Source organism: Bufo gargarizans, chromosome 4, assembly GCF_014858855.1.
Source record: "Bufo gargarizans isolate SCDJY-AF-19 chromosome 4, ASM1485885v1, whole genome shotgun sequence".
NCBI classification, from domain to species: domain Eukaryota; kingdom Metazoa; phylum Chordata; class Amphibia; order Anura; family Bufonidae; genus Bufo; species Bufo gargarizans.
Genome location: NC_058083.1, coordinates 118,621,848 through 118,647,659, shown reverse-complemented (window position 1 = coordinate 118,647,659; position 25,812 = coordinate 118,621,848). Strand labels below are relative to the sequence as shown.

Genomic DNA, 25,812 nt, shown 5'->3' with positions numbered 1-25,812 from the left:
CCTATTTTTTTGACGGACAACGGTTCACGGACCCATTCAAGTCAATGGGTCCGTGAAAGAACACGGATGCACACAAGATTGGCATCCGTGTCCGTGATCCGTGGCCGTAGGTTGCTTTCATACAGACGGATCCGAAGATCCGTCTGCATAAAAGCTTTTTCTGATCTAAGTTTTCACTTCGTGAAAACTCATTTCCGACAGTATATTCTAACACAGAAGCGTTCCCATGGTGATGGGGACGCTTCTAGTTAGAATACACTGCAAACTTTGTACAAGACTGCCCCCTGCTGCCTGGCAGCACCCGATCTCTTACAGGGGGATATGATAGCACAATTAACCCCTTCAGGTGCGGCACCTAAAGGGGTTAATTGTACTATCATATTCCCCTGTAAGAGATCAGGGCTGCCAGGCAGCAGGGGGCAGACCCCCCCCCCTCCCCAGTTTGAATATCGTTGGTGGCACAGTGTGCCCCCACCATCGCCCCCCCTCCCTCCCTCTATTGTATTAAATCGTTGGTGGCACAGTGTGCCAACCACCATCGGCTCCCCTCCCTCCCTCTATTGTATTAAATCGTTGGTGGCACAGTGTGCCAACCACCATCGGCCCCCCTCCCTCCCTCTATTGTATTAAATCGTTGGTGGCACAGTGTGCCAACCACCATCGCCCCCCCCCTCCCTCTATAGCAGTAACATTGGTGGCAGTGTGCGGTCTCAACAGTAGAAGATTCATACTTACCTGCTTGCTGCTGCGATGTCTGTGAACGGCCGGGAGCTCCTCCTACTGGTAAGTGACAGTTCTTTAGCAATGCGCCGCACAGACCTTTCACTTACCAGTAGGAGGAGCTCCCGGCCGGACACAGACATCGCAGCAGCAAGCAGGTAAGTATGAATCTTTTAACGATGCCACGAACGGTTTAATACAATAGAGGGAGGGAGGGGGGCCGATGGTGGTTGGCACACTGTGCCACCAACGATTTAATACAATAGAGGGAGGGAGGGGGGGGCGATGGTGGGGGCACACTGTGCCACCAATGATATTCAAACTGGGGAGGGGGGGGCTGCCCCCTGCTGCCTGGCAGCCCTGATCTCTTACAGGGGAATATGATAGTACAATTAACCCCTTTAGGTGCCGCACCTAAAGGGGTTAATTGTGCTATCATATCCCCCAGTAAGAGATCGGGTGCTGCCAGGCAGCAGGGGGCAGTCTTGTACAAAGTTTGTAGTGTATTCTAACCTGAAGCGTCCCCATCACCATGGGAACGCCTCTGTGTTAGAATATACTGTCGGATCTGAGGTTCACGAAGTAGCTCATATCCGACAGTATATTCTAACATAGAGGCGTTCCCATGGTGATGGGGACGCTTCAAGTTAAAATATACCATCGGATTGGAGAAAACTCCAATCCGATGGTATAAAAGAACTCCAGACTTTACATTGAAAGTCAATGGGGACAGATCCGTTTGAAATGGCACCATATTGTGTCAACATCAAACGGATCCGTCCCCATTGACTTGCATTGTAATTCAGGACGGATCCGTTTGGCTCCGCACGGCCAGGCGGACACCAAAACGACTTTTTTTTCATGTCCGTGGATCCTCCAAAAATCAAGGAAGACCCACGGACGAAAAAAGGGTCACGGATCACGGACCCACGGACCCCGTTTTTGCGGACCGTGAAAAAAACTGTCGTGTGCATGAGGCCTTACATTTATTTCAGTACAGCTTTGCATGACAGAATAAACGTCAGTGAAAGTACCGCAGCGCTGAATACTGAAAAATGGCCTGGCCAGGAAGTGGTTAAGAAACACTCTATTTAAATAATAAAATACAAAACAGACATTAAGCAGTACACTGCATTTATAAAAAAAAAAGAATTTACTTACAGAACAAAGTTTTTACATCTGCTGCCTGCTTCTGCGGATTCTTGCCCTCCTTTGTCTTCTCAGTGCGCATGGCATATGAGCTCCTGCTCCTCATCCCTGCTCCTCATAGCAAGGCAAGGACAGCCTCCCGAGTCCCACGTGTTTTTCCGGCAGAATCCGCCTGTGGCTTGCCAGGCTGCCAGTATATTGTCCAGATTTAAAGATGGCCGCCGCGCTGTTGCTGAGCGGCGGCCATCTTAATGATTAATCCACAGACTGCCAGTGACACTGTCACTGCAGCCTGTGCTGCCTGGCTAAGCCGACAGCACGGAGGGGCGCCGCGCCCGCGGGCGAATATAAACGAGCTTTTAGGACTAAATGTGTGCTGGTCGCCAGGCGCCCATGTTGCTATGGCGCCCTGTGTGACTGCACAGCCCGCACACCCCTAAGCCCGGGCCTTGGCCAGAGGCGGCGGAGCTCGGCAGTGTCACAGGCGGAGAGAGCGGCTGGAGCGGCAAGTGACAGCGCGGACCTCAGCAGACCATGGACACGGACTCTGGGGACCTGAGCGAGGGGGAGCTGTCACCAGGTAACAGCAACGCCAAACTTGTCTGCAGCACTGCTGACTGACAGCCGCACGTCCCGCTACAGATCAATCAACTTCATTGAAATAGGCGGGAGGGGCTGCATTCCGCTGGTAATGGGGGGTTAACCCCTTTTAAAGGGTTAAAAAGAGAGAGCGCTGTGGCTCCCAGGGAGTGGGTGCTCTGCACGTGGGGCAGGAAGTTTGTTAGGGCCATGCGGTACCTGAGCACCTGTCAGTGCTCTGCACGGTAGTCACTGTGCCAATGATAGAGCTGCACAGGGTGGGACTGAGGGGGATGTAGCAGAGCTGCCTGGAGGTGCTGCTCACCTACCTGTTGTGTTATCATGGATGACATGCTCAGCTCTGCTACATCAAGAGCTGTGGACTGTAAACCTGACACCTACTGGAGTGACCAGGTGCCAAGGCTGGTCCCTCAGACACTAGGTGGTTGTGATATGTTGTAGCAGGATTAAGCACACACTGTCAGTCTCTCCCCCTGTCCTCTATGAGCCCCCCCCCATGGCACATTTTTCCCACTCCATTATGGGCCAGTGGCAGAAGGGATCCATCCAGATGTTATCTTATCTTTGTACAAAATTGTACTTTGTACTACCAAATACCTGTAAGTAGTTCTGTTCTGACTTGCTATGGTGGTCCGGCGGAACACTGGAACTTGCTTAGTTGCTTGGCTTTGGCTGGCTCAGGTGTCTGTTGTGGCTGCTGCTGGCTGGCGCTCGGGCTCGCTCCGCCTCCTTCTTCTCTCTGCCTGTGCGGCAGCTGCCTGCGTCACACACTCCAGCAGCCACTGGTCTGCTCTGCTCTGTTAAAGAGACAGGTAGGCCAGGCAGCAGAGCGGAGCGCAGAGCAGCCGCGGGCCCCGCCCCCTCCTCACTCAGTCTCTTAGTCCGGACCGTGACGGTGTCACGGTGACTTCATGTTCATGCTGTTAGATGGCCGGCGGGCCGCGGCGGCAACAAAACATAGTAGTAAGTAGTAGACTTTACTTAGAGTTCGGCGGGCTGTGTCGGCCGCCCGGCGCCCCTGTTTCTATGGCGCCCTGTGCGGCCGCACAGCCCGCACACCCCAAAGGCCGGCCCTGGCAGAGCTGCTAACAAAATGTCAAAGCTGCTCACAGACATACGACAATACCGATGAAATTTATCATGATGTTGCCGCAGATCCGTGTACAGCGTGTGGAAGTGGCCCTTCCTGCACCGCTGCGAGAAAATCAGATGAATCCAATGCCTCCTCCTCGGTTCCTCCACTAGCATAGAAGGTTACTGTGGTTGGCGCCGAGCATGCAGCCAGCACAATAGAATCTCTTCCTCTGAGTCGTCAGCCATATTACAACCAATAGCAAGAGTGAGAAACCAATGCAAAACAGCTTCAAACCAAACTATCAAAGCTGCAAAAATCTGCTAAAATGGAGTGCGGAGTATCACATGACCAGTATATATAGGGGGTGTGAAAAATGTGTTGAGTCTAAAGTTTAACTCATTCATGGTTCCGTTTCTTGTCCGCAAAAAATACAAATACAACTGAAACCATACTGAAGCAATACGGACGTATTTTGCTGAAAAACTGAACCACAACGGACTGCAAAAACGGAACAACGGATCTGTGAAAAACGCCCCGCAAAACCATACGTTCGTGTGAACGAGCCCTTATATAGAGGAATCGCCTCCAACATGTGACCAAAGGTGAAAACATGTGTGGTTTTGGCAAGTTGGCATACAACACACACATTTTCACCTTCCCTGTTATTACCTGCTATCAATTAAAGGGGTCGTCTCATCTCACTGTTACTAAGGCAAGATGAGACACAGTCCCAACCACCAGCTCGCTGTCTCAGTAGCTCACATTGCGGTGCATGAAAGCTATGGGAACAGCATAGCACAGCGAGCTATACTGTTTCCCTAACTGAGAAACACCATAGCTCGCTGTGCTATGCTGTTTCCATAGCTTTCATGCACCGCAATGGGAGCTGCTAAAACAGCGACCGCTGGAGTGCTCTGCTGTTTCCTGGCTGGCTGGTGTTTGGGACTGTGTCTCATCTCGCCTTAGTAACTGCGAGATGAGACAGTCCCTTTAAGGGGAACATTTTCTGAAAATTTTGGGAAATTCTATTTCTTTAATTTTATATTTTAATATAAAATTGAAATGTATATGTTCATAGGCTGCATTTTACCCAACTGCTTGCACTGAATGTTACCGTGTATTCATTGTGACATTATGAAGAAAGAAACCCTATAAATCTGCAGATAATTGGACAGATAATGCCACAGCAACCAGCAGAGGTTTTCTTTATTGCATTAGGAATGCTTGGAATTCAGCCTCCTAGTGCGCTATAAATGAAACAGAAACTAATGGAGTCTTCAGTTCTTGCAATACATTGTCAAACCAATTTTATTTCCATATTTCATTACTGTCACAACACAGACTAATTGATAATCCACAATTATCATGTATGGGCTTGGCTCAAGTCTTCAGGCACAAAGCAATATTAAAGAGTCACTGTAATTTCACACAATTTAATTTAATAGAGAATGGTATAAATAGCAAATTTCTAAGTCATTTCGTTTAAAAAATATGCCTGCATCAACCTGAAAAAAACCTGTGAAGTCATGGCCACTAGAGACCTCACTTCCACCTAATTTCCTGTCCACTGCCTGTTGTCAGGCAAGATCCGTCCTTAGTAGCAGGGCTGTATTTAACGCATGCCAAAATGGGCAGCTGCCCTAGGCCCAGTTGCTCCTGGGGGGGCCCAAGTCAGCTACATGAGGCTGGGGGGGCTGATACATGAGGCTGGGGGGGCTGATATATGAGGCTGGGGGGGGCTGATATATGAGGCTGGGGGGGGCTGATACATGAGGCTGGGGGGCTGATACATGAGGCTGGAGTGCTGATACATGAGGCTGGAGTGCTGATATATAGCATTGGGGGGCTGATATATGCATTAGGGGCTGAGATGAGGTCTGATTGAGGGTCTTATTAACATTGGGGGTCTGATTGCTGACCTGAGGTGTAATGGAAAATATTTTTTTCTTATTGTCCTCCTCTAAAACCAAGGTGCGTCTTATGGGCAGGTGCATCTTATAGGGCAAAAAATACGGTACTTGCTTGCTCCTCCTCCCGACCTCCCCTGCCCTTTGCGTACACCACGCGGCGTGGCGTCACGCGGAGGCACTGCAATGTTAGGGTGAGCCGAGCTCCTTCCTGAATTGCAGAGCGGTGCCCACTTCCCCACTCTCTGTGCCGTACCTGGGCCCCACACCGCCGCGTGCGCGGATGAAAACATCCAGTGTCGGGGAGAGCAGCCAATAGCAGGTGGGGACGGGGTTGAGCCTCTCTAGCGTCACCTGTCCCCGTCCCTGTCCCCATCTGCCATTGGCTGCTTCCCCTGGACCCTGGGTGTTTTCATCCGCTCAAGGGGAGAAGTGTAACACCCTAGAGTTGTGTTACTAAACTCTTTTACCCCGCTACAATCTGCTAAAAGTATTTGCCTTGTCATCTTGTGTAATTTCATATTATACCCTCACAAATGTGCATTGAAAGCCTTGTTACATGTATATTGCTGTAATCTCTATGTTCGCCAGCAGATGGCAGCAATCTGTTAGCAGGGACTAGAGCCAGTTTAGTGTTTCTGAGCTGGAATAGTACATTCCAGTTCAGATCCCCCCTTCTGTGAGCAAAGTGGGCTGCGCCCACATCCTGCCTCATGGGGAGAGAAGGAATTTAAAGTTTGTGTGTAACCCACCCCTGCTAGGGGTAGGGTGTGTGTGTGTAGGTGCTCCCAGATATAAGGATACAAAGCCAGAATCTTGTCTCGGCTGAGACAATTGATCATCATCCCCAGCCTGAGCATTGCAGCCTCAGATGGGAGAAAGCAAGCAGACGACTCCAGTTCCAGGAGGAAGCATACCCTGAGACCATAGCTGTGAGTACAGAGCAGAAACCCCAAGAGAAGACATATTCCTCCTCAGCTAGTCAGTCCCCAGACAGCAGAAGATAGTCAGTGCAGAAGCCAAATTCCTGCCACATTTTAGAGCTATAAGCAGATGTCCTTTCCTGCAAAGCTCCAGACACATGAGAGAGCAGAAGCATAAATTCCTGCCAACCATTGCCAATACCTGCTGGGACCTAAGACTCAAGCTGTATCTTGCTTGGATGAAAGCTACTCTATGTAAAGACAAGTTTGAACTTTACCCAAGGTCTGGATCTCAATTTCTGATGCAAAATTCCCCTATTACTTCTACTAGCACCACACTCAATTTATTGCAAGTGAGCCAGGATCCAAGAGTCCAGCCGTACCCAGGTAAGAGACACCGTTGACATAATTGCCACTACCACACAGAGACATTACACCACTCTGGCATTCCTAACCTGGGGCGTGAGTTGCAACATCCTTAAAGGGCCCTGCGACAGTACCCTGCACACTCTGCAATTGGCGTCACAAACAAAACTATAGACTATTAAACCCATATCCTGACCCACTGCATAATTTGGCGTCCGAGTAACCGTACCACGGTCCTGCTCATTGCAGAAGCAGCGGTGCGGGGACCAGTAGCGACGCAGGGAGCTAGGTAAGTATATTCTGTGTCAGGGGCCCGGCATATGGGGGGGCATTTAATAGTCTTGGATAACATCTTTAAGGAAGCCTAAAAAAAACAGTTCCTTCATGGTTATGATTGTACAAAGAAGCACAGCCATTATGCAATTTTTTATTTATTTTTACTCCAGTACACTTTCAGGCTTCATGCAGAAAATGTATATATAGGCTGCATTATCTTTGACTTTAGGAGTAGTGTTGAATTTTCGTAATGCAAATTTTTATAGCAAATTTTTATAGCGAATTTTTCAATTGCCGATTTCCACAATCAAGAAAATAATGACTGGAGATAACGAATTCAAGAAATTCGCGAATATATGGTGAATATTCACCCAAATATTCGCAAAATATCACAAATTTGAATATTGCCCCTGCCCCTCATCACTATTCATCGCAGCATGGTGGCTCAGTGCTTAGCACTGGTGACTTACAGTGCTGGGGTCCTAATTTTGAATCTGACCAAGGACAGCATCTGCATGAAGTTTGTATATTCCCCTGTGTTTGTGTGGGTTTCTTCTCACAGAAGAAACAGATGAGGTGCTGGCTTATTTAATATCCAAGTAATGTCTCAAGGCTTATTTTAAGAGCTGAACATTGACTTATAGGATAGCTGCCTTACAGCTGGTGGCATTAGAGGCAGAGCTTGTTAAGAGCTCATTTGCATCCCTTCCCCCGCAGAATTCCGAGGAGCATGTATGGCCTATAAGTCTCCTCACAGGTGCTCTCTCCCTAAGGAGAGTTAGTTCCCCCTGACCCGGACACAGGCCTCTCACCTAGTTAAGACAATACTCTCTGCTCTGCACTGATGAGGGGCAATCAACCCGAAACAGTTGTCTGCAGATGAGGTGCTGGTTTATTTAATATCCAAGTCATGTCTTACCTTGGGTTCACACCTGAGCGTATTTGATAAGTGCTGTTTACAGGTGTTTTTATCTGGCGTTTTTGAGGCATATTTTGGGGTGTTTTTGTATTTTGGAAACGCGCGTCATACACGCATTCTTGCTATTGACCAAAATGAAAAACAGAGGTGTTACGCACGACAATATGCCCCAAAGAAGCTCCTTGGGGCGTAGGGCGTTTTACAGCGTGTTTGTACGCGCTGTAAAACGCTCAGGTGAGAACCATGCCCATAGGGAAACATTGGTTTTTGCCTGTTGAGCGTTTTACAGTGCGTAGGAACGCACTGTAAAACGCTCAGGTGTGAACCCAGCCTTAAGGCCTATTTAAAGAGCTGAACATTGGCTTATTGGATAGCTGCCTTACAGCTAGTGGCATTAGCGGCAGAGCTTGTTAAGAGCTCATTTGCATCCCTTCCCTCCCAGAATTCCAGAGGAGCATGTATGGCCTATAAGCCTCACACTGATTAAGGTGCTCTCTCCCTAAGGAGAGTTAGTTCCCACTTGACCCTTCCCACAGAAGACATACTGATAGAGAGTTTAGATCGCTCCATTGGGAATGATAATGTCTGTAAAGTGCTGTGGAATATGTCAGAGCTATATAAGTGAGTAAAATACATAAATAAATGACACCTCTGCATTCCATCAATATGGAAGCCCATACTAGGCCACAGATCAGAGCAAAAGATCTTTTTGCCATTGTGGTTCACTTATGCCATGTCATCCAGAATGAGAACCTTCAAACAGATCAAATGTTAATTTCAAGTTATTCAGAAAGCAGCTATGTGAAATCATAGTGTATGGTCAGCTTTAAAAGTCACATTTTTAGAGAGGAGATAAACCATTGTCTGTTCCAAAGAGCAAACAGCTCTTTTATTCAGACAAAAAGAACATACCACACATGAAATATAAATGTGTCCCAGGTCTATAGGAATGCTGAGTGGTGTAGTGTGGCCCCAATAGTTTTCTGTGTGTATCACAGTGCTCCTACATGGATACCGTCCCTCCCCAGGGCTTGGCTCCAAAGCAATAAAAGGGATGAGTAATGGTGGAGGGGGAGTCCAGACCATTATAAAGTTCAACGGCTTTACTTGAGTAAACTTGCATCCAGACAATATTCAGGCTTTCTGTTAGTTCCAGCAGGTTTTGGCCTAATCTGGCAGGCAAACTTCAGTATTCCGCTTTCTCTCTCTGCTGTGCTAAACTCAGCTCTATTCTGGCAGCTGGACTTTCGGTCTGTTCTCTATCTGTGGAGTGGGGTTCCTTTGGCTGTTGACCCCCTTGTGACACTCTGTAGGTTAATCTGCAAGGAGTCATGGTGCTCTATGACCTGCTTCCCTCTGTAGAGACTCCTTCCTGCTGCAGCAAGGGGGCCTCCCCTAGCTGCTACATCATGGTACGTCTGATACTAGCTAATACTGACTAGACACTTCCTGCCACCACTCCTGGAGTAGGGAAAACTGCCCACCGTACAATGTAGGGAAGAAGAGAATGCCACTAGACCTGAAAGACAGGATAAGGGGAGCAGGTCACCTCCTAATGTCACCCTCATTCTATTCCTGACCTCCTGACTGTATGAGTCGTCCTCGATGGTAGGGGGGCTCATACTCCAGAACCTGGGACCTTCTGACCCTAATGATCCCTGAAATAGGAGTCAGGAATAAGAGACGACCGGTTCATCCACAACACGGATGAACCGGAGTCTCACACAGGCCTAGCAACTAGGAAGGGACAGACAGTGCACAGCTACTGGATCGGCAGGTAAGAGCCCCGAACAACACGCACTTACCTGCCGCTGCAACCACGACAACTGGACCCCATGCAGATGTATTGGAACCCGTTCACCTCACAGGACACAGCACAAAACACAAACACGGAATCCAGCATACCAGAAACTGGGTGGACCTCCATGCAGATAGGATGCATGGGGGCCCCAGCAGAGCTGCACACTGACTAGTGGTTCCCCCTCTGGGGAACCCTGAGACCCTCTTCCGGAGGCACAGACAAACAAGGGGATGTCTAGCAACCATGCCGGGTATTACACCAAACATACTAGACATAGAATTCAAAACTAGACATAACAACAAATCCCCAAAACAAACCCACACCAAACATAACAACAGGTAAGGTAGGGAACAAGGAGGAGAACATAGGGAGACATCGCTAAAGACCTTGATGTTCCACAAGGAGGCTCTCATGGACAGGTTAAACATCCAGAGAGGAGCAAAGCTCCTTCTCCTACAAAGGCAGAGAAACAACTGACCTCAATCTCACAACTTCAACATAAGAAGAGCCATGAGGCCACACCCAGCTCCACCTTGCACACTCCTTAACCCCATACACACCAAAATGGGAAGGAACACCAGACTAAAAGGGGAAGTGACCACACATGCTAAAACAACACATTTCCACCGGCAACAAGCATGCACGGCACAAGTGTCACATTTCACTACCACCAGACCATGACACAGCCCTTTGTACTAAATAGGACTAGCCCACTTCTGCCCAACAGTGGGGAGAATGGAATGGTAAGTTCCATTCTATCTAGAGATCTGTCTGCCATGTGCAGTAGCCGGGTTTGGGGTGGCCCCAACGCTATGCTGGGTCCACCGGACTAGAAAGTATATTATAGTGCATTTGTATTGTGCGGCAGTTGTGTGCGGTTCTGCTGCGATACTGCAGGTATATAAAGGGATAAGCGTTATTGGAACAAATAATTTCTAATGGTGTGATATACCAGTCACTACCCAAAAAAAAATGATCGAAGCGGGGTGTTATATACCAATATACTTTCTTTATAGTGCATTTGGGTACTGTATAGTGCATTTGTGCATGCGTATACGCGAAAATTATATTGCCAATATTTCGCATTGAAAAAAATTATGAATGGAGATTGCAAATTCAAATAATACATCTGGTATGTCACTGTCCATGTTGCAGGACTATTTGTGCACTTCTAGTAATTATTTCTTGGCTGCAAATATGAGCTAAGGGTACTATACATGTATCCGCTGCCACCTGCTGTTGAACCAGGCACATTACATGTACAAAACAGTTTCATAATAACATGAGGAATGCACAATGTAGGAGGACCTGGAACAAATGCATAGATGACATTATTGGTAACAGTTAAAGACAGTAGCAGGGTGAAGAAATGGTAATACCACTCTGGGGTATTACACAAATGAAAGAAAAAATAGAAAAAATAGAATTCTGCCTTTTTTGTACCTTTTTTCATTGCATTCCTGTAGTTAAAAACGCTGCATGCTACATGTTGGACAATATAATATAAAATACCATACACCACACAAACTTTTTGTATGGCATTTCCTGGACTTTTTTGCTTTTGGTATTTTTTTTTAAACTGCATGCTCTGGTTGTGGCCTTTTTTCAGGTGTTCTCTACTAGGAAAAGAAGCCTAAAAAAAGACTAGAAAAATAAGACTAAAAGACGTCACCCCAAAAAATCACATTCTTTAGAAGCCAAGAAATCACAAGGAAAGAATCATAGTGTGGCAGCACTTTTACGCATATTGATGAAGTAAGCCTGAAATAATTGTGTAATTACCCTCTTAGTTACCACAAGTATGCCTTTTTACAGCAGCCACTAAGGACCCTTAGGCTAGGCTTAAGTTTTGCAGAGGTTTTTCATTATGACCTACCGTATTTTTCGCCGTATAAGACGCACTTTTTCCCCCCCAAAAGTGGGGGGGAAATAGCAGTGCGTCTTATACGGCGAATGTAGCCGATTTTGCCTAGTTTTCAATGATACACCCGCCGCGATGCTGTGCGGCGGGTGTATCAGCTGTGAGGGAGGAGGGGCTGGGGGCGGCATCTGCATTTATAATGGCAGCGGGGCCCGTGCAGTGACTGTATTCTACTACACTGTCACGGCTGGAAATGGGGGAAACCCCCAGCCGTGCGGTACCCGAAGATGTTTGGTCGCTGCAAGGCCAGGACCACAGCATTAGGGAGCAGGTCACCTCCTATTGCGTCCCTAACGCTGACCCTGTCTTCTGTCAGTATGAGCCGACCTTGATGGTAGGAGGGCTCATACGCCGGAACCTAAAGTCCTTACAAGCCCTCAAGTCGGCCCTGACCTAGGTGACAGAGTAGGACAACCCACTCCTCCAAGACAGGGAGGAGCAGGAGTCCCAGAATGGCCAAGCTGTAATTAAGGGGAAACCAATACAACTTCTGGCAGTGGCAGGTACGTGGAAACTACAACCTCACCTACCTGCCACAGACACACAGCCTGGAACCCATGCAAAAGTGCTGTTTGTCCACAACAACAGAAATGACAACAGCACACACCATACATCACACGGGAAACCAGGAAACCATAAGGTGCAACAAACCAGCAACCACATACACATAAAACATAACATCAGACAAGGTAACAAAGTTATATGACCAGAAGGGAGGCGTCCAAGTGCATACAACCAACACAACCTCGTGCACAACAAACAGACAAGGAAGTGCACATAAAACATGTTGCCAAGGGCAACCGCACGCATGCCTGTTAACCGCGGCAACCGCACCTGAGGCAAACCACCAAGTGCCCCCAGCTGCGGTTGACACAACACCAAAAACCGTGGGTAACTGCATGCGGCTCCCAAGGAGTCACGACCATGACCAAGGGTCGTGACACTCCCTCCCCTCAAAGCCCCCCCCAACCGAAAAGGGAAGCTGGTGGGACCAAACAACAGGGAGGGGGGGAGGGGCAATGCCTGATAACCACCAGTGTCTCCCTCCAGAGCTGCCGCCAACAAACCTGGACCATACACAACAGTCCCAGGTCGCCAGCCAACAAAGCAGACTGGAAGAGAGAACACTGGAGGCACTGCCAGACAGATGCCCGCATCTCCCCCCAGAACTGCCGCCAACAGACCTGGACCGTACACAACAGTCCCAGGTCGCCAGCCAACAAAGCAGTCTGGAGGAGGAACACTGGACATTGCGTCCAACTCAGGAGGACGTTCCTACTCCAGGTCGCTGCCAGCAGACACTCCCCAACCAGCACACCTGCCGGAACACCAAAGGAATGCTGCCAGCAGACGACCAGAGATAGGAACCCTGAGAGGGACAAGGGGTCACCAACCCGGACACGGTTAGCAAGGTGGCGGGGAAAAGCCACCAACCGCGCCGTTAACGGTGAACCCCATAACGCTCTCCCTCCGGAGAACGTGCATGCACCCCATCAGCCTATGGGGATGCATGCTTCACCCTCTTTCGAAGGAAACCAGGTGAGGTGCCATTCTGGTCATACTGTCACGGCTGGAAATGGGGGAAACCCCCAGCCGTGCGGTACCCGAAGATGTTTGGTCGCTGCAAGGCCAGGACCACAGCATTAGGGAGCAGGTCACCTCCTATTGCGTCCCTAACGCTGACCCTGTCTTCTGTCAGTATGAGCCGACCTTGATGGTAGGAGGGCTCATACGCCGGAACCTAAAGTCCTTACAAGCCCTCAAGTCGGCCCTGACCTAGGTGACAGAGTAGGACAACCCACTCCTCCAAGACAGGGAGGAGCAGGAGTCCCAGAATGGCCAAGCTGTAATTAAGGGGAAACCAATACAACTTATGGCAGTGGCAGGTACGTGGAAACTACAACCTCACCTACCTGCCATGCAAAAGTGCTGTTTGTCCACAACAACAGAAATGACAACAGCACACACCATACATCACACGGGAAACCAGGAAACCATAAGGTGCAACAAACCAGCAACCACATACACATAAAACATAACATCAGACAAGGTAACAAAGTTTTATGTCCAGAAGGGAGGCGTCCAAGTGCATACAACCAACACAACCTCGTGCACAACAAACAGACAAGGAAGTGCACATAAAACATGTTGCCAAGGGCAACCGCACGCATGCCTGTTAACCGCGGCAACCGCACCTGAGGCAAACCACCAAGTGCCCCCAGCTGTGGTTGACACAACACCAAAAACCGCGGGTAACTGCATGCGGCTCCCAAGGAGTCACGACCATGACCAAGGGTCGTGACATACACGGGCCCCGCTTACTGTATAATCATATCCCTAATAGTTAATTGTTGTATGCATGTAAAAGCATGATGAGCGATAATGATGAGCGCTGTCTATTACTTACAATTAGAAGCGCTCGCCGTTCGGAGCAGAGAGGAGGGAGGAGGCAGGCCGGGAGGACGGGCGCTGGCAACGTAAGTCATACGTCATGCGCCTGCGCCGCCCACTTTATGAATGAAGCAGGCGGCGTGGGCGCATGACGTATGACTCACGTTGCCAGCGCCCGTCCTCCCGGCCTGCCTCCTCCCTCCTCTCTGCTCCGAACGGCGAGCGCTTCTAATTGTAAGTACGGTGATACACAGCGCTCATTATCGCTCATAATGCGATTACATGCATACAACAATTAACTATTAGGGATATGATTATACAGTAAGCGGGGCCCGTGTAGCAGAATACAGTCACTGCACGGACCCCGCTGTCATTATAAATGCAGATGCGACCCCCACCCCCATTATAAAAGCAAATGCGACCCCCACACTTATGGAGGGGATCTGTGGATGACACATAGCATAAGATGCTATATATGTGTCATCCACAGATCCTCCCCATAACTGTCATACACAGATCCTCATAACAGTGCCATCCAGAGAGGATCCCCCATAAGTGTCACCCACAGATCCCCCATAACAGTGCGTCACTCACAGATCCCCCATAACAGTGCGTCACCCACAGATCCCCATAACAGTGCGTCACTCACAGATCCCCCATAACAGTGCGTCACCCACAGATCCCCCCTAACAGTGCGTCACCCACAGATCCCCCATAACAGTGCGTCACTCACAGATCCCCCATAACTGTGCGTCAACCACAGATCCCCCATAACAGTGTGTCACCCACAGATCCCCCATAACAGTGTGTCATCCACAGATCCCCCATAACAGTGCGTCACCCACAGATCCCCCATAACAGTGCGTCATCCACAGATCCCCCATAACAGTGCGTCACCCACAGATCCCCCATAACAGTGCGTCACCCACAGATCCCCCATAACAGTGCGTCACCCACAGATCCCCCATAACAGTGCGTCACCCACAGATCCCCCATAACAGTGCTGCACCCACAGATCCCCCATAACAGTGTGTCATCCACAGATCCTCCATAACAGTGCGTCACCCACAGACCACAATTAGTTCAAAAGCGCACCTTTTGGTTCAAAATATTTTTTTTCTTATTTTCCTCCTCAAAAACCTAGGTGCGTCTTATGGGCCGGGGCGTCTTATAGGGCGAAAAATACGGTAATTACACAATTATCACATTAATTACTCTGCATGGTGAACGCCATAAAAAACGAAAAAAAATAAAATTACAGGATTTTTTTTGTTGATCCGCCACCTAAAAATTTTAAAGAACAGTGATAAGTCTTATGTGCCCCATAATGGTAGCAATAAAAACTATAAGTAATCCCGAAAGAAAATTACACAGTTATCAGTTCCAAATTCATAACATAGGATTGTTAGGATCCATGACAACAAAAAATAATTCCAAGACATATTAAACCTCTATCCAATATGTTCAGGTTTTTTATGCAGTTTTTGAGACCAAAGACATAAATGGATCATATATGGAGAACACATATAAAGGGAAGAGTGGGGGAAATCATTCCTTTTGTGCCTGAATTCTGTCAAAAAAGTAGCAAATTTTGGCAGATGCAATTTTTGCACAAAGACACAATTTTAAAGTTGTAGGAAAAGGGGCGAGTGCGTCTTATGGGGCGTAAAATACGGTACATAAAACTCTTAAATGCATGTATACTAATGCCAGAAGCCTGACTAATAAAACTGGGGAACTGGAATTAGTGATGTGTGAGGAGGACTATGACATAGTAGGGATAACTGAGACATGGCTTGATGATAGCTATGACTGGGCAGTTAATGTACAGGGTTACAGTCTGTTTAGAAAAGATCGCAAAAACAGGAGAGGGGGAGGGATCTGCCTTTATGTAAAGTCCTGTCTAAAGCCCACACTCCGGGAAGATATAAGTGAGGGACATGAACATGTGGAGTCACTGTGGGTAGAAATACATGGAGGCAAAAACAATAATAAATTACTAATAGGGGTTTATTATATTATATTATTAGAGTCCACAGAAAATCTGCTACTAAACGAGATAGACAAGGCGGCAAATCATAATGAGGTGGTTAGGGCTCTTTCACACCTGCGTTATTGTCTTCCGGCATAGAGTTCCGTCGTCGGGGCTCTATGCCGGAAGAATCCTGATCAGGATTATCCTAATGCATTCTGAATGGAGAGAAATCCGTTCAGGATGCATCAGGATGTCTTCAGTTCCGGAACGGAACGTTTTTTGGCCGGAGAAAATACCGCAGCATGCTGCGCTTTTTGCTCCGGCCCAAAAAACTGAAGACTTGCCGCAAGGCCGGATCCGGAATGAATGCCCATTGAAAGGCATTGATCCGGATCCGGCCTTAAGCTAAACGTCGTTTCGGCGCATTGCTTGATACGACGTTTAGCTTTTTTAGAGTGGTTACCATGGCTGCCGGGACGCTAAAGTCCTGGCAGCCATGGTAAAGTGTTGCGGGGAGCGGGGAGCAGCATACTTACCATCCGTGCGGCTCCCGGGGTGCTCCAGAGTGACGTCAGGGCGCCCCAGGCGCATGGATGACGTGATCGCATGGCACGTCATCTATGCACATGGGGCGCTCTGACGTCACTCTGAAGCGCCCCGGGAGCCGCACGGATGGTAAGTATACCGCTCCCCCGCTCCCCGCTCCTACTAGGGCAACCAGGACTTTAATAGCGTCCTGGGTGCCATAGTATCACTGAAAGCATTTTGAAGACGGATCCGTCTTCAAATGCTTTCAGTTCACTTGTGTTTTTCCGGATCCGGCGTGTAATTCCGGCAAGTGAAGTACACGACGGATCCGGACAACGCAAGTGTGAAAGAGGCCTTATTATGGGGGACTTCAACTACCCAGACATAGACTGGGAAACTGAAACTTGTATATCTCAAAAAGGAAACAGGTTCTTGGCAATAACCAAAGACAATTACCTTTCCCAACTGGTTCAGGACCTGACTAGAGGACTGCCATACTGGACTTAGTATTAACCAATAGACCTGACAGAACAACAGATGTGCAGGTCAGGGGGACACCTGGGAAATAGTGACCATAAAGTATCATTTAAAAGAGTGTTTCTTCAGGGAGGAACAAAAATACCAAACTTCAAAAAAGCTAAATTTACCCAACTAAGAGAGGCCATAGGCCTAACTAACTGGGACAAAGTCCTCAAAAATAAAAATACAGCCACAAAATGGTATATTTTTAGAAGCATCCTAAAATCTAATTGTGAGAAGTACATACCTTATGGCAGGGATGTCAAACTCGTGGCCCTCCAGCTGTTGCAAAACTACAACTCCCATCATGCCTGGGCATACTACAGCTATCAGGGAATGATGGGAGTTGTAGTTTTGCAACATCTGGAGGGCCATGAGTTTGACATCAATGCCTTATGGGAATAAAAGGTTAAATAACAAGAAAAAAACAATGTGGATAAATAGAACTGTAAAGAAAGCAATAAATGACAAAAATAAAGCATTTAAATCACTAAAACAGGAGTATTGCGAGGAAGCACTGAAGAACTATAAGGAAAAGAATAGAATATGTAAAAAACTAATAAAAGCAGCCAAGCTACTTTCACACTGGTGTTCGGTGCGGATCCGTCTTGTATCTGCGCAGACGGAACCCGCACCAATAATGCAAACGCTTGTATCCGTTCATAACGGATCCGTTTGCTTTATTCATTAAAAAAAAAGTCTAAGTCAAATCTGATTCATCTTGATTTACATTGAAAGTCAAAGGGGGACGGATCCGTTTTCAATTGCACCATATTGTATCAGTGAAAAACTGATCCGTCCCCATTGACTTACATTGTAAGTCAAGACGGATCCGTTTGGCTCCGCATTGTCAGGAGGACACCAAAACGCTGCAAGCCTAAAAAACGCAACGGAGACCAAACGCGGCCAAATTGGGGCATTCTGAACAGATCCTTATCCATTCAGAATGCATTGGGGCTTAACTGATCCGTTTTGGGCTGCTTGTGAGAGCCCTTAAACGGATCTCACAAGCGGACCCAGAAACGCCAGAAACTAGAGACTAAGAGATTAATTGCCAAAGAGAGAAAAACTAACCCTAAAATGTTTTTCAATTATATAAATGGTAAAAAGTATAAATCTGAAGGTGTCGGCCCTCTACAGAATAATGAGGGGGGAGTTGCAGAAAGCGATGAGGAGAAACCAAAGTTAATAAATTATTTTTTCTCCACTGTATTCACTGAAGAAAATAAACTGTCAGATGAAATGCAGAATGTAAAAGTTAATTCCCCATTAAAAGTGCCCTGTCTGACCCAGGAAGAAGTACAACGGCGTCTTAAAAAGATTAAAATAGATCAAATCACCAGGACCAGATGGCATACACCACCGTATTCTAAGAGACCATCTTACGGAATCTGTCGACCACTACCCAAACCACAGTCTTACCCTCAGCAGGTGGCAGATCCATGATGTAGTCCATAGAAATATGGGAACAGGGTCAAATGGCAATGGGTAGGGGTCGCAGTTCACCAGCAGGACGAGTTCTAGGGTTTTTTGACTTGGCACACACCTCGCAGACCAACACATAGGACTTGATATCCTTGAACAGGGTGGGCCACCAATAGGACCTGGATACTAACTTGATACCAGGATGTCCACACAAAACAGAGTCATGACACTCACCCAACAGCCAGAGATGGAATTGTTCAGGAACAAACAACTTATCTGTTGGTGTGAGTGCTGGGGCCAGATGTTGTTCTGCCTTAATAAGAGCCATAAGGTCTAGGGACACAGCTGCTAAAAAGACACTAGCGGGTAATATGGTTTCAGGCGGTGTGTCCGTAGGCTGAAACGCACAGAAACTCCGGGATAGGGCATCTGCCTTCATATTCTTACTTCCTGGCCTGAAAGTGATGGAGAAATTAAAGCGTGTGAAAAACAATGCCCAACTTCTTAGCAGACTCAAGAAACATCAGATTTTTGTGATCAGTAACAACGGTAACACAATGCTTAGCCCCCTCATGAAAATTTCTCCACTCCTCAAATGCTCACTTAATGACCAGCAATTCACAATTCCCCACATCATAATTTCTCTCGGTTGGAGAAATTTTTTGGGAAAAGAAGGCGCAAGGCCTTAAATTGGTAAGACTAGCGGAACCTTGAGAGATGACCGCCCTCACTCCGTCCTCACAGGCATCCACCTCCACAATGAAAGGTCTTTCTTGATCCGGCTGAATCAAAACTGGGGCGCAGCTGAAAGCCTTCTTAAGTGTCTCAAAAACTTCAATAGCCTTAACAGACCGGTTCTCCAGGTCCGCCCCTTTTTTGGTGAGGTCGGTCAAGGGCCTAGCAATTACCGAAAAATTATTTCTAAATCTACGGTAATAATTAGCAAATCCTAAAAAAACATTGTAAGACCTTTAAGGATGATGGCCTTACCCAGTCCAAAATTGCAAATACCTTGCTGGGATCCATTTTAAAAGCATGAGGAGTGAGGACATACCCAAGTTACAGAATCTCTTGTACCCCAAAAACACATTTCTCCTGTTTGGCCGCCAATTGATTCTTTCTCAAAATCTTTAACACTTGTTTCACATAAAACACATGACTCTCATAAATCAGGGGGAAAAATCAAAACATCATCAAGGTGTAAACAATTACAAATTTACCCAAGAATTCTCTAAAAATATAATTCATAAAGTTTTGAAACACAGCTGGCGCATTGCTGAGTCCAAAAGGCGTTACAAGGTATTCAAAGTGTCCAGCTGGTGTATTGAAAGCTGTCTTCCACTCGTCTCCCTCCTTAATTCGAATCAAGTTATATGTCCCCTTCAGATCAATTTTAGAGAACTAGGAAGCCCCCATTACCTGATTAAACAAATCAAGAATCAATAGAAGGGAGTATTGATTCTTGATCGTAATCTTATTTAACTCCCGGTAGTCGATGCAAGGTCTGAAGCCTCCATCTTTCTTTTTGACAAAGAAAAATCCCGCCCCCCATAGGAGACACAGAAGGCCTAATGTGTCCCTTACTGAGACTCTCTTCAACATAATCTTGCATGGCCTTGCTTTCAGGTCTGGAAAGATTATAGATACGTCCCTTGGGATATCTGGCCCCCTCTACCAATTCAATGGCGCAATCATAAGTTCTATGGGGCAGTAGCAACTCAGGGTTCCAGGAGGAGAACACATCTATATATTCCTTTAAGAGTAAAGGCAATGTATTGGATTCTGCTGAGACCACCACTTGTACTACAGACAAGCATGAGTCGCATTCAACCCCCCATTTCACCAATTCCCCCTTGATCCAGTCAATAATGGGTTTATGTAACTGGAGCCAAGGCATTCCCAGTACCACCTCTACTGTTAAGTTTTCTAGAAACAACAGAGAACACATTTCAGAGTAACACACACCCACAGTCAAGGATATCTCAGAGGTAGAATACTTCCCAGTACCACCACCAGGGGTGGAATCGATAGCCATGATGTGGATGGGAGTGGGTAGTGTCAAAATTGGAATACCCAACTTTAATGCAAACCTCATATCAATATAGTTGGCAGAAGAACCTGAGTCAATGAACGCATTACCAGAACATTTGTTAATACCCATGGAGACAGTAATAGGTACTAATAACTTTTTCTTGACCACATTAGGAAATACCTGGTTCTTAAGCTCCCTCGTCTTGGTAGATTTACCGGAAAAAGGTTTCTTTGAGCATTGGTTTATCCAATAGTCTGACTCACCACAATAGAAACAAGCCCCTTGACGGAGACGCTGATCTCTACGAGTCATCCCTATCTGCATGGGTTCCTCAAAACGTCTTTCCCTAACACGTCTGTCAAGTCGCACAGCGAGTGTCATAGTCATCTCTAATGTCTCAGGAAGCTGGTTGTTCACTAACAGGTCTTTGAGATTTTCAGACAACCCTGACCTGAACTGGCTTTTTAGGGCGGGTTCATTCTAGCCAGACGGAACACACCATCTCCTGAATTGGGTACAAGACTCTTCGGCAGGTTGGTCTCCCTGTACCAAAGCTTCAAGAGCGGTCTCAGCTACCATGGCCCTGTCAGGTTCATCATACAAGGTATGCAGGGCCTGGAAGAACCCCTCGACAGAGCTGAGACAACCCACCCGCTGGCATTGTAATCTGAAATAAAGTTTACAATTCTCTTTGAAAATAATTAACTTTTTACGGTCACCTGAAAATGGTTCTGGAATCTTAATCTGAGGCTCCATGTGATGACTAGATACATGCGGAGTGGAGGCACTCTGTCCTGACTCATGTAATTGGAGTTTCTCTCCTAATTCCTGAACCATCTGAGTCAGATTAGAAACATTGCTCCATCAGGGTAACCAAAGGATTCATGATAACAGTGGTAATGTTTGGCCTGTTATTCTGTCATACACACAGGAGGTGGGGTAGTGACCACTGAACTCCACCCTCACCCCTGTCCCTGCCTACTTGCCTCGCAAGTCCTAGCGACAAGGGCAAACTGGTCGACAAACCCTTAGCTAGGATAGTGCAGGGAAGACAAACAACACATAAACAGAAAGGTCAAACAAGCTGTGTCAAAACCAGGAGAGCAGATAAGGTAACAGAGGAGCAAGCAGAGAATTGTCAGGACAAGCCGAAGTCAAAACCAGGAGAGCACGCCAAGACCAGAGGATGACAGGGATGGGAAATCAGAAGCTAAGCAGGAACAAACAAACCAGGTAAATATCATGAAGGAAGGACCTCAATAACAGAGCACCAATGGAGTCATGTGACGTGGCCAGCGTCACATGACTCCTGAGTTCCAATACAGCCGAGCGCCGAGTGTTCAGCTCGGCTCTCAGCCCCAGAGTGGTTACCACAGGCACGGGCGACGCCGGACATGCTGATGACATGAGCACACCTCGGCTGTCCCCGTCTCCTGGAACCACGCACAGAGCGCATCGTGACAGAGGGGATGTCATTGACTCATATGGGAGAATTTTCTAGGTATGCTCTGTGATCTGCTGTGATCTGTACAGAGGTCATTGTACAAGAAAGTAATAGATAAGCTATTGTGAATGGAGGATCCTGTCTTATCTGTCATTCTATTCCTGCCTGTAATGATATCACCTCTATGTATGGATAAGGAGATAACTGCTGTAAAGTGATCTGTACAGACCAAGACATGGTGCCTATTATTAGGCCTAGTGACAAGTGTGAAAACTGCAGGATTTTATGTTTTTTGCTTAAAGATAGATATTGACATAGAAAGTAAAAAATAACATCACCAAAAAATTCCATAAAAATGTGTTAAACATTAAAAATGTAAACAATAGGTTATTTTCTGACATTTTCTGTGCTGTTATGTGTGCGCATGTGCTGTTATCCATGATTTATTGTTCTTTAAAAATTTCCCCCAGTTGTGAAGAGAACTATACGTACCTGCTTCCGGCTGCTCGGTCCTGGGCTGTCATCACTGCACTTCCGGTTTCTGTATGTAAACGTCTAGCATGTTTAGTGTCACATGCATCGCTTCAGCCAATGACTGGCAGCAGTGACGTGTCCAAAAAGGACATGTGACCCTGCAGTGACAGGCCACTCTGGGGACACGTCACCACTGATGCCAGTCATTGGCTGCAGTGGTACATGCAAACCAATTTGTGCAGGAGGTTTACATGAGGAGTTTCCTCCCACACTCCAAAGACAAATACATAGAGACTTTAGATTGTGAGCTCCACTGGGGACAGCGAGTGGTGACAATGTAAAGTGCTGCAGAATATGTCAGCACTATATAAGTGATTAAAATAAATAAATGAATATTCTCCTTTAAATACACTCTGAACCAATTGTTTTCTGAAAGCAACAGCACAGTCAACCAGAGAAATTTGGAGAAAATTACTTGGAATCAAAATAAAACCAGTAAAGCAAAACGTACACAACTTTTTTTTGTAGATTTAAACTGTGATACTAAAAGTGGAATATACATTTAAATACCTGGTCAGAAAATACATAGGAGGAACAGAAATCATATATTCTAATAAAAACGGTATTTCATTCTGAGAAATCTTGCTTTCTTTTAATCACCACTGCTGTTCTATGTTGTATGTAGAATTTTTTTCTTTACGTTAACTAACTGCTTTTGTATTTCCTTTTCTGGACTCTTACAGCGGGAGGAGAGAAAACTGTGGCAGCCTGTGTCATATATTACTGCCTGACAATAGATGCTCAGACTGAGTTTACTGCTGATGCCGGGGGTGGCCACCTCCCCAGAATAGGAAGAACAGAGGAAAGGTCGGGACTCTTCCTTTTCCAGCTTAGTTTGGTAAATAGGAGAATAAGGCAAAGGATCTGCTGCAGAGCAAGTATGAAAGCATCTATGAAGAGAACAACCCACCCTCATGAACAACAGGTGAGTGAGCAGATCGGTTCTCCAGAGTTAGAACAGGGTCCACAAATCACTGAGCTACAAGGGAAGCACATTTTACTTATGACTTGTCCATGAGATAAAATGTGTCTATAGGGATCATATATGTATATATGGTCTAGATACCATGCATTGTGTGTCATTTCTAATACTCTATTTAGCCTTTCTAAGTTGTCTTCTATAGAAGCAGTTCTAAGCTATTTTACCCTCCACACACAGGTAGCAGACACCAGGTTAATACCACTGCTGGCAGCTATTTCAGTCTTCACTGATGTTTTCTGACAGCCTTTCGACAACATATCAATATATATATATCCAGAATTTCATCCCATAACAATGCAGAAATAGAAGTCATGCACACATCTGCATTACAGTCCCATACAACCTTCTAGTGGAGCTGTAATGTGGAGACCATAGTTTAGGAGGCTCTATTGTACTTCTATAAGTTTCTGATTTTTCTGTTGGATTTGTATATGTATAGTGTCATGTTCCTTTGGATGACATACCATATTATACCCTAGAAACATAGCTGGTTAACAACTTGTCACCGATGATCGATTACCTCTGTGTGGAGATCAAGATAAGGCCACAGATCGCCATAATGCACCGATAGTATAGCATCTATATTACAAATAAAAGATCTAGATCCTCCCTGTAGTTCAAGTTCACCAAACTTTGACCACCATAGGGTTCTATGACGATCTAAGGTTTGATTTACTTTAATTGTGGGGAGTCTTGTTGACAAAATGTGGATACTGAGGCCATGGCCATTTGAATTCCCCCCTTACTCATAGACAGGAAGAGAACATTTGAAGATTTCATGCAATGGACAATTTGTGGACCTTTAGATCCAGTTTTTCTGCATTTGTCTTAAAACTTTACAGCAGTAATGAAAGTGAACTCTGATCTATGCAGTCATTGAGGTTAACTGTAATTAGTCAGAAAACATTAACTGGTCACACACAAGCCATTGCCCTGTCTTGTGAGACTTGCTCCTGGTTTCAAAACCATGTCTATTACTTTGTGCAGGAGGAGCACGTTTTGCTGTGTATTGTTGGCAGATAGTGTTATTATTATGCACATGAATGCGTATGTTGTGCCAAAAGCGTAAAACGCAATATAATTACGCATATTTAGCATTTCAATGAGTGAGGGAAAGAAATACTGTGGATTCTGCCAGCCACATAAGCAACTTTGAAGTTGGTTTCACAAATGCTTTCATTTGTTTTTACCCATTTTAGGAGCATAAGATAAATCCACAACACACAAACCAAATGTATCCATTTAGCGAGATAATTGCTGAAGACACGCATATTCCAAGCATATAGGAATGTTAATTTAACAATAGAAGTGAAGAGAAAAGCAGACCATACTGTATCTTTGTTTTTACTCTGCACTTCTCTTTTGAAATACGGCAGGAGTACAGAATATGAAGATGGGGCATGCTATTTGGGTATAAAATGTCATCGAAGACATCTGAACCTACATAAATGTGCAAAGATAGCCAGAATTCCTATTAAGAAATCCATACATTGTTAATTGATATGTTTAGATTTTGCTGAGGTTTACAAGTCACTAAAACTGATTGCAAAAACTATCTGGATAATCTCTAAGAACATAGTTATTTAATAAGCTAATGCTGCCTTACTAACAAGTAGGCAAAGAGAATATTGAACATCTTGGCCAGTTTGTCCAAGGTACAGTGATCCATTGGTCAGAGTCCCTAATAATGTAATCAAATTGCTGTCGGATAAATTCCACCAGTGTACAATCAGGGCCGTCTTTAATATTGATTGGACCCTGGGCAAGAATTTATTTGGGCCCCCTGGATCCCGCCTCCCCAAACCCTATCATGTGGCCACTAGAGGTTTTCCTTGGCAGTAATGTAAATACTGCCTTTTTTACTGAAAAGGCATTGTTTACATTAAAAAGCTCGCAGAGACATGCTATAGACACCAAAACTACTATGTTTAGCTGTTGTGGTTCTGGTGACTATAGTGTCCCTTAAAAAAGATTAAAAAAAGAATCAGCACAAAAGTATCAAATAAAATGGCTGTATCATTATTCAAAAAAATAAAAAAGCACAACTTCTGACACAAATACATAGTATTTTGCAGATTACTTTTTTTTTTTTACAATGTGCAGATAGTACTGTACTTCTAACCCCTCCATCCATCCACCCCTCCCTCCCCCTTCTCCATCCCCTCCCCCAACCACCCAGCACCCTTACTCACATAAAACAAGTAATATATACAGTACAGACCAAAAGTTTTTACACACCTTCTCATTCAAAGAGTTTTCTTTATTTTCATAACTATGAAAATTGTAGATTCACACTGAAGGCATCAAAACTATGAATTAGCACAT

General features: G+C 46.0%; 1 protein-coding gene across 3 annotated transcripts in view; it reads left to right on the top strand.

Moving 5' to 3' along the window:
* FAM124B (family with sequence similarity 124 member B) overlaps positions 1-25,812 on the top strand; it is a 71,693-nt gene that overhangs the window by 26,665 nt on the left and 19,216 nt on the right. For all 3 annotated transcript variants that reach the window (XR_006388770.1, XR_006388771.1, XM_044290772.1), the window contains exon 2: positions 23,189-23,430. The gene's annotated coding sequence lies outside the window, so the exon portion shown is untranslated. The remainder of the gene's footprint in view (positions 1-23,188; positions 23,431-25,812) is intronic.